Genomic DNA, 12,016 nt, shown 5'->3' with positions numbered 1-12,016 from the left:
TTTGACACTGAACCATACTACAGGCAGGGTCCTCTAGCCGAAGTTGATCACCATCTACCGACAACTTGGACTGCCTATCTCAGTATGCGTCAGGAGATCCGAGACCCACAGGTGCATCATCAACTGCAGAAAGATTTGATTGAGCACCTATGGAGGCTCAAGGGGGACGCCGTGTGATGAAATACGAGTTTTTATTTGTTGAACTATATAATTTGTATTGAACTATTTGTTGTTGTACTATTTTGTTGAAGTATTTGATTTTTCTGTGATGAAATATGTGATAAGAAATAATTGTGTTGATAATTGAACGTCGAGACACGGCGAAACCACGCCGAATATGGGCCTATTCTCGCCCATATGGGCCCTTTATTCGCCGAAATTGGGCTGCAAAGTGGGCCAATTTCGATGCCTGGGGGCGACGATTGGGCGCAAAACCGCCCCCAGCGCCGATTGTATCGCCGGCTCGCCCCCAGGAGGCGATTTTTATGCGCCCTGTGGGGGCCAACGGCTGGAGATGCCCTTATGGCAAACAGAGGAGTTATTTACCCGAAACCACCACACTTGAGGATAGAGTAACAATTTAGTACCATTTTTCAGACCGGGTACAAAAAACTACCAATTTTGTGTCTAATGACTAACAGGGAGCACTATAAGCACATGAAAACAGTGAAACTGACAAGTTGGGCCCACCTGTCAGGCTGACGTGGCATGCTTGTGTGGACAATTTGCTGAGTTGGACAAGGGTCCCACCTGTAAGTGACTCATCTGTTTGTCTCTTTTCCAAAAAAATCTTTTTCTCGTGGGCATTTCAACAAACAGATAAAGGGCGCTGACCTGCATGCCACCCACTCTTGCTCAAAGTGCACTCGACCGCCAGAGCTGCTCCCGTCGGGGAGCTCGCCACCGGAGTGCCGTACCACTACTGACCCTCCTTCCCCTCCTTGCTTGCCTCGCCCGAGCCCTCCTGTGCTCGATCCAGTCGTCGACTCGGCCGCCGCCCCAGCTCCTTGCGTGGACGGTGCCGAAGACCGCAGCCGCCGCGAGCTTCTGGTCATGCTCCAGGTTCCTCACGGCGTGCTCCTCCGTCCTTCCAACACACCATGTCGACGGACGGTCTCCTCGCGCACGCGCTCCATCGACGACGGTAGCACCACGAGGAGCCTCGCCGGCAGGTGGGCGCACACCTCTAGCCTGCGGAGCTCGTTGCCAGCCTCGTGGACATGGGCGACATGAGCCACCATCACCTCCTGCAAAAAGTTCCGTGCTATAGCCACTCCGGCGAGCCCCGCCATGGATGCCATGGCCTCCGGCCGCGACCTCCCTGCTAGTCGCCGCTGCAGGCTGGAGGGTCCGGCGGCGCTGCTGGTGTCTCTTTGGAGAGGTCAAGCATAGGCGTCTTGCTAGGAGGCTCCCGCGGCCAAGGAGGCGCCGGAGTTGACATGCGGCGGCACGCCATGGCGGCTGGGCATTGGGGGAAGATGATAGGAGGAATAGGTAGAGGGCACGGGGAAAATGATAGGAGAAAAAGGAAGAGGGCACAGGGAAGAAGCTCGTCGGAACGACGGCGCTCGCCGGCCGGCGGGGCTCTGGCGGGTGCGGCTACCGCTGGATACAGCCGGCTGTGTCGGGGTGGGTGGAGAAGAAAGTGGCTTGGGGATAGAGAGGGGGTGAATAAGAGAGGCCGACAGGTGGGGCCTTTGGCCACCTCAGCAAATTATCCATGTAGGCATGCCACATCGGCCGGACAGGTGGGCCCAACTGGTCTGATTCGCTGTTTTCACGACTAAATTCGAGCATCGATGCTCTGTGTTACAGATTAGGCGCAATTTTGATGGTTTTTTGTGCCCCGACTCAAATGTGGTATCAAATTGTTATCCTAGCCCCAAGTATGATGGTTTTGGATAAATAACTCCAAACAGGGCGGTGACGGTTATGTGTTTATTTCTTTGCTTTTGATCTCACGGTTCGATACATAACTTACAGTGGTAGGACATATATATATATATATATATATATATATATGTATATATATATATAGAGAGAGAGAGAGAGCACGAAGCACTCGGAGCATCGAGACTCTCCACTAGAGCACAACTTCTTTTGTAGTTTAGCCACCACAACTGCTACTAGAATAGCCAAGAAGGCGCTTAGTTCGCCAAGAGTTTGAAAGTAATTTCCTAGTTGTGTGTAATCCCTTCGGGGCCTCCCGAAAGGGAAAACCATATGTAAATTATGTTGTTGAAATGATGTAGTTTCTTGCTTTCACTTAGTGCTTTTATTTATGAATTTATGGAACGAGTTCTTATGCTAGGGATCCTATAGGAGAAATCTCTGCGTGTGTAGTTCTCTGTGTAGCCCAGAGTGGCGTTTGAATGAGAACCTTATGGCCGTAGAGAAGTGTTTCCTTCGGGTGGAACTGCCTGGGAAGACGATAGGAATTTACCCCATAAATTTGCAATTAAAACTGCTAAGTGAACGTAACTAGCTACATCTGATACAATATAATGATAAATATGGTGAGTACTGAATAGGATTTTACACCTCTGCGCACACCGTTGGACGAGTTGTTGGCCTCGCCAGCCTAGAATAGATCCTGTATCAAATAAATAATCTAGTTAGAACGTGAAGGTAATCATATTGAATTAAATATTACTGTGAATAGTGAAAGTACTATTCCAAATAGTGTTTTAAATAGTAAAGCACTTTTGTGAATAGTGCCCTACCTAGTGAATAGTAAATACTATTCAAGATAAAAAAAGTACGTCCTGTCTACCACTTTCACCTAATCACATATTAACCTAATCAAAATCTTAATTAATATTGATTAGAATATATTAGTAAAAAATTTATTTCCCTATATTGTTGGTATCAGGTCCAGCGTTTAATCATTGAAAGGTTAAAATATTTAAACTTAGAAGTTAGCGCAGGTAAAGTAATAAATACTAAAGAAAATCTAAATTTAAGGTGTAGAGTAAATCCCTCTGAAGAGCATATCTGGCATACATCTCATAGTCAGTTAAATACAGTCGTCGATTTGATATATAACTTTTACATATCTTGGGGGAAAAGACAAGATAATTTAGACCAAAAATTTGAAAGTTTATTCAAAGAATACCAAAAGCTTGCTGATAAGTATTCAGGGTTGAATAATAAAATTGATCTAGCTTTACATAAGCTAGAGGAAGCAAAAGCAAGACAGAATACAATTTGCAAGAATAACGATTATATTAAAGAAGAAGTGCTATCAATAGGCCGTTACTTAAGTAAAGGCAAAGAGTCACTCCCACGCACTGAATCAAGACAAGATATACTTGAAATAAAAAAGTTGGTGCAAGAGGTTAAAACTTTGATTATCTCATAATTATATGACTGAATATACTCAAGCATTAAACGAAGTAGCAAAATACCTGTCACCTCCTGTCGGATTCTCCGATCACGACTCCCCAAAAGAAGATTCCAAAGTAATAATAAGACAAAATAACACAACCATCCAACTATTAATTCAAGTATTAGATAAGCTAAAAAGTGTTCAAAGCAACAAAGAAATTGTGCTATCATCATCTGGAATAGTTTCCTCTACTAGAAATATTAATTCAGAAAAATGGATGTATCTAAAGGCTTCCTTAGAAGAGACAAAACTCTCCAATTAGTAAGGCAAGATTCAAGACCTCTGGCCATGAAGCATAGATTATCATGCAAAGCTAATGATATTGATAGTATTGAAGAAGTTATAGATATACAAAGGGATCTAGAAAGATATCAGAAAGATACCCTAAGAAAAATAAAACCACAACAAGTATATCACATGGGTATGTTTGAAAGTAAGAGTGGTCTATATAGAATATCTCGAGAAGTAGAATTAAGTGTGTTAACACATCCAGTAGATTTAAGAATTGTAAGCAAAAATATTGAAAATGAATTAAAATATTGTGGTTACAAATATATTCATCAAGGCATGTATATCATAGGAGTAAAAGGTATGACAAGGAAGAAATTAGGTGCGAAGGTTTTGATAACCTTATTAGACAGAAGATGGGAATCTGTGGACAAAGCAGCATTAGGATTTTTGGAAGGAGACATGAATGAAAATAGACTAATAACCTATATAGCTCCAGACCTAATGATGCCCGTAAAAGAATTTATTGAAAAAATGAGTTTTGGTTTCCAAACTAAAGGTTATGAAGATTTTAAAGGAACAAATTTGCTAGTAAGCATAGAATTTATAGGAAGGCTCACTAATAGAAGTAGCTCCAGATATAGAGTAAATGTGAATGACGTAATTGATAGTATGCAATCAAAAGGTATAAAGTTTATGAATCCTCTTAAAATTGGTTCTGAAGAAAGAGCTGGAGAAGAATGGAAGATAGGTGAATTAATAGAGAAAAAAGAATTAAAGCAACCTGAAAACTACATAAGCTATCAAAATTGTGAAGGAAGTAGCAGCATTCGATTTATGAACTATAAGGCTGCATCAATAGAAGACTCTGAATCTTTTATGTCAGAATCAGAAATTAATGATGAGAAAAATAAAGGTATATCTGAATGCATGGAAAAGGCTGATTTAGATGATGAAATAATTCATTGGGAAAAGAAACTAAAGCATATTGAATGGGAATATAGTCATTCTATGACAAAGGATTGGCCTAAAATTAGAGAAAGAGAACTATTTATCATTAGAGAAATTGCAAGGTTGAAGAAACTAAAAAATGATAAAAAGTTTGCCACTAGTAGTTTAACCATGGAAGATAAAATTATAGTATCCGCAGAAAGAAAAGCAAATGCTATTATTAATAAAAATTCTATCATTAATAATGATAATAATAATAATAATAATAATAATAAGGATAAGAATATTGTTCAAAATGAAGAAGTTATTAGTGAAGAAGAGCAATGGGATATCAATAATAAGTTATTATTACAAAGTTATGAGGAGGAGGAAGAATTAATAAAAGAAATGTGGTTAGAAGATGAAAGATATGATGATTCAGAACAAAATAGTGATTTCTACAACTCACTAGATGATGTGGGACTTCATAATTTAGACAATGCAATGGAAGCCATGGAAGTAGAAAATAGTGGTAAAAGGAGAAGAGGATATGGAGAATCGTCTGTAAAAAGAGAAGGAGAAAGAGAAAGACCTATCAGATCAGCTGGACAATGGCCTCCAGAAAAAGATGACTATCAACCTACATATATCCCAGGGCAATATAGATATATGGGTACTAAAAGAAGAGATTTTGAAAAACCAGTGCAATTTCAGAATTATAAGAATGATGGCGCTATATTAAACCTAGCAGCTCATGATCCAATAGATTGGCCAAATATAATCAGCATATGGAAAGGTTTAATAGTGAAAAATATATACAAAATCAGTATAATATAGGCACTAAGGTAGAAGATATGCTAACATATCTTGAAACATTTTAGGAGAATCTGTAAAAGTTCTATGGGAACAATGGGTAGAGTCATACCCTAGTCAATATGAAGAATTAAAAAGGGCAGGAAGTAACCCTAATAATTTTGCGAATGTTATTTCAAATATGATCATAGCAGAAGATCCAGAATTAGGACATACCTCGTTACAAAATGAAAGGTTAAGAGAAATAGAAAAATTAACATTAACAAGCTGGAAAGGTATAAAAGAATTTTCACAGCATTATTTGTATAATGCTACTACTGCTAAACAAGGTTTTAATGTAGGTGTAGTAGAAAGATATTTTAATAAGTTGCCTGATCCTCTAGGTTCCATAATATTTGAGGAGTATAAAAAAGAAACAGGAGGAAATGTGGTAAATATATCCCAAGCCATAACATTTGTTTTCAAACAATTAAGAAAGGTGTGTACTAGCATTCAAGCCCAAAGATCTATGAAGAAATCCGATTACAATTTTTGCAATAACATTGTCCAAATACCACTAACATATGGAGAAGAAAGGCATAGAAAAAACAAATATTATAAACCACAAAGGAGAGATAATAGAAATTTTAGAACAAAGAAAAGATATTTCTTAAGAAGGTCAGACAATAGAGCCCCATTCTTGCATAAAAGAAATGTAAGAAGATATAATCCTAAGAAAACCTATGATAAAACATGCAGGTGTTTCATATGTAACTCTCCTGATCACTTAAGTAGAACTTGTCCTAATAAAGACCAGAAAAGATACTCTAGCAAATATGAAGAACAAGAAAGAGTATTAATTATAGATAGCGTTAATGAGAATATATTAGTATGTGTGATGAAATAAAAGATGATGAGTCAATATATTCAATTATAGAGACAGATGAAGTAGAAAATGAGGCTCCAGAATATGAATCAAGTGAAGATGAAATAGACCTGATAGATGAATTAACCGGTTTAAAAATTGAAATGATGAACCAAGTAGATTGTGAACATGATTGGATTAGAGGAAAAGGTGATTATAACATAAAATGTGCTTTCTGTATATATTACCCAAGCCAAGATAATAGGTTCACATGTAGCTTGTGTTTAAAACAAGCATGTGCCTCATGTCTAAGAGCCAATAATCAGAAGTGGAGACAAGAAATAGAATTAGAACCAGAAGAACGAATATTATCCAGTAGGGTTAGAAATTTAGAAAATAGAATAAATAAGCTAGAAGCGGAACTAGAAACACTTAAAGATGAGTTACAAAATAGTAATAAGCAAGACAATAATGTTGCTGAAATCACGGAAATGAAAGAGCAAATGGTAACAGTAAGGGATAAAAAAGGAGACAAATTAATACAACTGAAAGATGCAATTACTAGCTTTGGGAATAAATATATTGTTCGATTACCATTCAAAGAAGTGTTAGGAATAAGGATCCCAGTTAGGATTGTTCTTAAGCCAAATATTTTATATAAACTACTAGCACTATTAGATACTGGTTGCACTAAGAACATCATCCATGATAAATATTTTATGAGATGTCCCGAAATAGTTGAAACTATAGATGATAATAAAGCTGAAGTATCTACTGATATGTCAGGAATAAAGAAGATCCATAATCAGCTAGCATATAATATTGAAGCTTACATAAATGGCACAAAATATATAATAGATGAAATTACAATAAGAGATTTGTCAGTAATAAATGATGACATGATAATAGGGTTAAGATTTTTACAACAATCTTTACAAACCACAATCATACATGAAGAAGGGGTAACATTTATCCCTTATCAAGATAATGTTCCATACATATCTGAAGTAAGAAAACAAAGAAAGTCCTTGCAAAATGTAGAAATATCTAATTTAGATGATGAATATAGCACAAGTCCGGATCCCCTTGAATTATGTAAAGACGAAGAACTTAGTGAGACCATAGAAGAATACCATATAGAAAATACATGTACAGAATGCATTGGGTTACAATCATTCTCTCCAAATTGGTATAAAGATATAAAATCTAAAAAGGATATAGATAAGATTGTGCAAAGACTAGAAAGCATACAAATTATTGGAGAAATACCAATGAAACATTGGGATAAGAACTCTATAGTTTGCAAAATAAATATCATAAATCCAGATTATATAATTAATTCAGGACCAATAGAAGCTACTCCAAAGGATATTGAAGAATTCAAAATGCATATTGAAGAGTTATTAAAGTTAAAAGCTATAAGAGAAAGTAGAAGTCCTCATAGATCTGCTGCTTTTATAGTTAGAAATCATGCTGAAGAAGTTAGAGGAAAATCTAGAATGGTATTTAATTTTAAAAGGCTTAATGATAATACAGTTGATGATGCATATAATATACCTAATAAGCAGGAATGGATTAATAGAATACAAGGAAGTAAATATTTCTCTAAATTCGACTTAAAGGCAGGATTTTGGCAAGTAAAAATGGCTGAAGAATCTATTCCCTGGACAGCATTTACTTGTCCACAAGGCCATTATGAATGGCTAGTAATGCCATTAGGTCTAAAGAATGCACCTGCACTATTTCAAAGAAAAATGCAAAATATATTTAATGAGAATCAAGCATTTATATTGGTATATGTAGATGATTTGTTAGTTTTCTCAAAATCATACAAAGAGTATATAGCCCATCTTGAAGTGTTCTTTCGAAAGGTAGAACAAAATGGACTCATACTATCCAAAAAGAAGATGGAAATTTGCAAAGAAAAATTAAATTTCCTTGGTCATGAAATAGGAGAAGGAAAGATATATCTACAAGAACATATTGCAAAGAAAATATTAGAGTTTCCTGATAATATGAGTGATAAAAAGGTTTTACAGCAGTTCTTAGGAATTGTAAACTATGCGCGAAACTATATAGACAACTTAGCAAAGTTAGCAGGACCTTTATATGCTAAATTAAGGAAAAATGGTCAAAAATACTTCAATTCCGAAGATATAAAATTAGTAAAGGCCATCAAGGAAAAGGTCAAGAATTTAAAACCCCTAGAATTGCCTCTAGAAGACAATTATTTTATAATTGAAACAGATGCATCTAAGGTAGGATGGGGTGCGATACTAAAACAAAAACCCAATAAATACTCCCCAAAAGCAGATGAAAAAATATGCAGATATGCTTCAGGAAGTTACAAATTAAAGACGGTAAATAATATTGATAGGGAAATCCTTGCAGTTGTAAATGCAATAAATGCATTTAGGCTATATCTAGGATTTAAAGAATTTACAGTGCGTACAGACTGTGAAGCTATATGTCGATATTACAATAAAATTAATAGTAAGAAAAGCTCAACCAGAAGATGGGTCTTATTTGAGGACACCATAGCTGGGAATGGTTACAAAGTTATTTTTGAGCATATTAAGGTGAAGGATAATACCTTACCTGACATATTTTCTCATGCATCAAATTTGCAGAAATGAGGAAAGGATTATTCGCCAACAAGGATGAATATCTCTTCTTTGGAGAAGAAAATAGGCTGAAAATGTTTCAGCCAAATACATTCAATTTCAAGCCAAAACCCCATATCAAGCTTGATGAAGCTCAAAGATGCATATTGGATAATTTCTGGTTCCAATATACTCTCAAGAGAGAGGAAAAAGGATATTTTTTTATCAATTCTCAATAGTTTGGCAGAATATTTTAATGAATTAAACAAAAATTTGCCAAAACCTGAAAAGATTGAAATACCAAAAGGAGAAACACTATATATTATATTTGATGGAAATAAACCTGGCATATATTTGGAATGGGAAAATATAATGATTGAAAAAATAGATGCAAAAAGGAAAGGACAAGATTTAACATTCAAAAGATATTATAATATAGATGATGCCTTATTCTGGGCAAGAAAGGTATTTGGACCAGATTATTATATTGACCCAAAGGCGAAAGACTATATCCAAATGAAAAGAGGCATACCTGCTTCACCAACTCCCACAAAGGGGGAGGCATCAAGCTCTAAAAATATAAAGAAGGAAGAGCCTCCAAAATATAAGACATATCAAGAATGCCTTCTAAAGGGGCTTGACCCTTTAGATAGTGAATACATAGATCAAGAAATGGATAAAAGATTTGAAGAATTTTCAAAAATAATAAAGAAAGAATTGAAAGAAGAAATATTAAAAGAATTAAGGCATGAAATGGACGAAAAATTTGAAGAAATAAAGAAAGAATGCGATCAAAAATATGATTTCAATCTGTTAAACGATGATGATGATCATATGGACATAGCAGGGCACGGGCGGCGACCTGAATAAAGCCCAAATAGCCTATATTGATATTGCTATCAATTATTCGGGCGCGGAGGACTATACCCGACCCGAATATTGATAGAAATCCCAAGAATATATATTTTAAATATTGATAAGGTATTATCAATTATATGGGCAGGGAAGACCCCCCCTGAAAAAAAAGCAATGTTGAATATTTAAGCAAGTTAAATTAAAAATAAATAAAGCAATGTTGAATATTTGAGCAGCCTTGGCATGTATGTACGCATACACTGGCACATGAATTCTTGAAGGCAGAAGAAGCTCTGAAGGCTAATCGCATGATGATCTGTATAGCCGAGGAGCAAAGACTGGTACACAGAGGCCAGCCAATTATTCACCGAGAGACAATGCCACGTGAAGAAAGCAAAGTTTCCTGAAGATTGAAGTTTGTCGGCACTCTCTCGCACTTTTCTATATTATTAGAAGGACACGCATGTACCCTAGTAGGACACGCGTGCATACTATGGTGTACTTTTCTATATTATTAGAAAGACACGCATGTACCCTAGAGGGACACGCGTGCATGCTATCGTGTGTAAAATAAGTGAAGGAAGGCTCCTGAAGGCGTTCCTCGCGGCTATATAAGAAAACGCTAGGCTCAAGAACACACACAAGAGACGGGAGAGCACGAAGCACTCAGAGCATCGAGACTCTCCACTAGAGCACCACTTCCTTTGTAGTTTAGCCACCACAACTGCTAGTAGAATAGCCAAGAAGGCGCTTAGTTCGTCAAGAGTTTGAAGGTAATTTCCTAGTTGTCTGTAATCCCTTCGGGGCCTCCCGAAAGGGAAAACCATATGTAAATTATGTTGTTGAAATAATGTAGTTTCTTGGTTTCACTTAGTGCTTTTATTTATGAATTTATGGGACGAGTTCTTATGCTAGGGATCCTATAGGAGAAACCTCTGCGTGTGTAGTTCTCTGTGTAGCCCAAAGTGGCGTTTGAATGAGAACCTTGTGGCCGTAGAGAAGTGTTCCCTTCGGGTGGAACTGCCTGGGAAGACGATAGGAATTTACCCCATAAATTTGCAATTAAAACTGCTAAGTGAACGTAACTAGCTACATCTGATACAACATAATGATAAATATGGTGAGTACTGAGTAGGATTTTACACCTCTGCGCACACCGTCGGACGAATTGTTGGCCTCGCCAGTCCAGAATAGATCCTGTATCAAATAAATAATCTAGTTAGAACGTGAAGGTAATCATATTGAATTAAATATTACTGTGAATAGTGAAAGTACTATTCCAAATAGTGTTTTAAATAGTAAAGCACTTTTGTGAATAGTGCCCTACCTAGTGAATAGTAAATACTATTCAAGATAAAAAGTACGTCATGTCTACCACTTTCACCTAATCACATATTAACCTAATCAAAATCTTAATTAATATTGATTAGAATATATTATCCGAGCTGGCCAGAAATCACGGTCGTGATTAACTCCAACAATCACTCTTCTAATGATGAAGTCGTCACGTCACAGCTCCGACGCTGATCCTTCTTCGCATCTTTAAGAATTTCTCTTTTTCCAAAGATCTGGTTAGGATATCTGCTAGCTGATTATCGGTGCAAATGTAGTTAACCTCCGTCTTACCTTCTTCCACGCAGTCCTTTATGTACCGATTCACTGTATCAATGTGCTTGCCCCTATCATGCCGCACTAGATCCTCGCGTAGAAAAGTTGTCAACTCGCTATCAACATTGAGCACCACTTGTTTCGGATCTCGATCCATGTTGGCTATGAAAAAGGCACGAAGGCGTACCGTGCGTGCAACCCCTCAACCAATAAAGTGATTGTAACACGTGATGTGGTCTTTGAAGAAGCAAGGTCCTAGAATTGGAACTCCACCGAGCCGGTATACCCGTCTTCCGATGATATTTTTAACGTTGTTTACAATGATTACGAGCATGCAGACATTGGTGATCAACCGGAGACGTCGATCGCGACAAACGGCGTGGCGCCAGCAACTTCCGCTGCTTCACACGCGCGAGAGGAACCGGTAGCCGACGCGCCCGAGGGCACGTACGGTACGCCTGGTAGCAGTGCGCGCAGTGCTCGTCCTGGTGGCGTTGTTCCATCAGGACTAGAAACATGCCACCCCAGCTTGTGGCCCTCGAGGCCCAGCACCGACCAGCCCAGGAGCAAAAAGCCTATCCACTGGGGGTAAAGTCTGTTTTAAACCCTGAACTCATACGTGTCGTCGTTTTTAAACCCCAACCTCCAAATCCCGAAAATCGGCACCCTCAACTCTCTAATCCCGAAAATCTAATCCAAAGGGAGGAAGGTTGGGATTGTTGAGTCAGCTATCGTTGTGGGTCCCGC

General features: G+C 37.8%; 1 pseudogene; it reads left to right on the top strand.

The window, feature by feature from the left end:
- Positions 1-1,290: 1,290 nt before the first annotated feature.
- LOC147958245 (uncharacterized) lies at positions 1,291-8,839 on the top strand (annotated as a pseudogene).
- Positions 8,840-12,016: the final 3,177 nt, after the last annotated feature.

The sequence above is a fragment of the Triticum urartu genome, chromosome 7A, assembly GCF_056163025.1.
Source record: "Triticum urartu cultivar PI428250 chromosome 7A, HENAU_Tu73, whole genome shotgun sequence".
NCBI classification, from domain to species: domain Eukaryota; kingdom Viridiplantae; phylum Streptophyta; class Magnoliopsida; order Poales; family Poaceae; genus Triticum; species Triticum urartu.
This window is presented reverse-complemented; position numbering and strand designations above follow the sequence as displayed.